The sequence below is a fragment of the Octodon degus genome, unplaced genomic scaffold (assembly GCF_000260255.1).
Source record: "Octodon degus isolate 3935 unplaced genomic scaffold, OctDeg1.0 scaffold00217, whole genome shotgun sequence".
Taxonomy (NCBI): domain Eukaryota; kingdom Metazoa; phylum Chordata; class Mammalia; order Rodentia; family Octodontidae; genus Octodon; species Octodon degus.
The window spans coordinates 1,297,411-1,299,947 of NW_004524793.1; the positions used below are offsets into that span (position 1 = coordinate 1,297,411).

Here is a 2,537-nt window from a genome sequence, read left to right on the forward strand (position 1 = left end):
TGCAGCCGTTAGAGTTGAACCCTTTGTGTCTCTCTGGCAAGATGATCTGCTCCTGAATCAGCTGGGTGGGTCTTGTCTCTAGCCTCTTTGCAGGGAGTTCTGAAGGGTTCCATGCTGGGCCTGCACTCTGGGTCTATTCAGGATCCTGCGGCCTCGGTGGTCTCACTCACTCGCAGGGCCTGCGCTCTGGGTCTATTCAGGATCCAGAGGGCTCAGGTCGTCTCACTCACTCGCTGGGCCTGCGCTCTGGGTCTCTAGCTATTGTTTATGTATGTTCCAACTCATCAAAATCATCAAGTTAAATGTGCATACTGTTTTTATATTAATGGTACCTCAGCCAAGGTAGTTAGTTTTGTTTTGTTTTGTTTTGTTTTGTTTTGTTTTGTTTTGTTTTGTTTTGTTTTGTTTACTAGCTCTCAAAATAGGGAGGAAAAGCAAAGAGAGCTGAATTACTCAGATTAACCTGCAAGGAGCACCATAAAAATTCCCAAGACCTGCACAAAGTAAAAGTGTAAGAGTATTAGTCATTAGCTCATAGTAAGCTCATGAAAATGAAATCTATTTTTTCATATGAAATTCAACCCATTTTTAAACTTATTTTTTTTAAACTGAACTGGCCAATTCTCTGTGCCTAAGCAGAGAAAATCGTGCTAATCCTTGTTAATTTTTAGGGTTACTTTCAGCCCAATGTTCCTGTGCCGGTGAAGCTAAGATACAGTGATCAACTATGTTATTATCCACCCTCCCAACTTTTTCAAGTCTAAAGTGTGATAAGCTTGTCATAAACAACTTCACCCAAATAATTGATAACATTTTCAACAGTCTGAAGGCTGAAGGCGAGCCTGTTGCACTCCCAGATGGCAGAAAGCCATTGATCTTTTTTTTTTTCTCCTATTTGTCCTCTTCCTGTGTATTTTCTTATACAATAAACACAACTTACTAAAAAAAATTTGAAGCACACAGAAATGGAAAATGTGAAAAAAAAGAAGTGCTTCTATCACAAGCTTACCCTTCAGAGGTAACAATTTTTGATGTTTTATTATATAGTTCTATATATAGATACATGTGTCTACCTGTCTCTAATTGTAGATATTCATACTACTTTTTAAAAAATGTTCTGAAAGCTTTTCCATTTAAATTTTATCCAGTTACAATGTTTTCCTTCAAAATCTTCAAGGTACCTTTAATCTGTTCTATTGTATGCTCTCTTGGAGTTGTTTCACAGATTTTTTTTTTAAAGGAAGCATTAAGTTTAATTTAAAGAAAAAAAAAAAAAAACCACTGGACACTGTTCGTTAGAATGACACAGCAAACCAACTCCTGAAAAAGTTCAGCATCTTGTTGAATATGTGTAGCTAAAAGAAAAACAAAATGCTACTTCACTTAAAAAATTACAAGGTTTTTGCAAATCAACTCATTTCACTGGTGAATACATCCCCTGGAATCAATGTGTGTGCAGCCTTGTCCCCTGAATGTCTGCAGTTAAACAGCCCAGTGTTGCCACACAGGACACAATTTCCACTTCAGCCCACTCTTGGTGGAGGGGCAACTAGCACAACACCTTCTCCCAAATAAACAGCACTGGGATATTGCATTTTGTTGACTTGTGTTTCTCCTCACACGTCTCTTCATCAATTTCTATAGTGGTAACAGTTTCTTCCACACATCCAATGTCATGTTTAAATGCTGCTTATAAGCATGTAATCTGCCTCTCAATCATTCCTCATTTTGACACAGATTCCCTCATCCTGGCTGAATGTGATGAGATCCAGCGGCTCCTCTAGGGTGTTGGTGGTTTGTCGCTGGTCCACATTGTCCGCCACCTTTCAAACCCTGCCATCACAGTTTATTTTGTTAATCTCTTTCTAATGAAACTTTTTTGCTAAAAACTTTTGCTGTCACGAAGTACATTGTAATGTATATTCATTATAATGTAATGTACATTCTCTGCACACTTCCTGGCAGTAATGAGAGTATAACTCTCTAAAGTACAACACCTAGAGAGAAAGTTATCAGTTTTGGATCTAACTGCTACTTCCAAACCGACCTCTAAAAATCACATTAACTATGTCTCTTTGCCTTCATCTTAGACACAAAAGAATATCATCAACTTTGTATCATGTGAAGAAAAATCTTAATTCACTATGTTTTGGTTATTTAGTTTTTGGTGAATTTATAGTTTAATATTTGTTGATAGTCATTTAAGTTCTTGTATGATTATGAAATTTTACCTTGCCTATGTTTTCTAATAATATTGTTTTCTTAAAAGCTCTTTAATTATAGAGGTTTTATGTATATAATATATTTTCCCAAAACTGAATATGTCTTTCATTTTTGTGGTTGATAAAAACTTTGTCATATACTAATATAAATATTTTAATATGAGTATATTGACACATATTCAATTTTTTATTTTTAAAAAATTATTCCTGAGTGGCATTAAACCTACTGGAAGATAAAAATAGGTACTCTTCAAGAAGCAGATGTAAGGGGCTGGGGAGATGGCTCAGTGGAATAAGCGCTTCCCTGGCAAGCGC

At 36.2% G+C, this 2,537-nt stretch overlaps 1 pseudogene; it reads right to left on the reverse strand.

Moving 5' to 3' along the window:
* Positions 1-1,523: 1,523 nt before the first annotated feature.
* LOC105744059 overlaps positions 1,524-2,537 on the reverse strand; it is a 43,551-nt pseudogene continuing 42,537 nt past the window's right edge.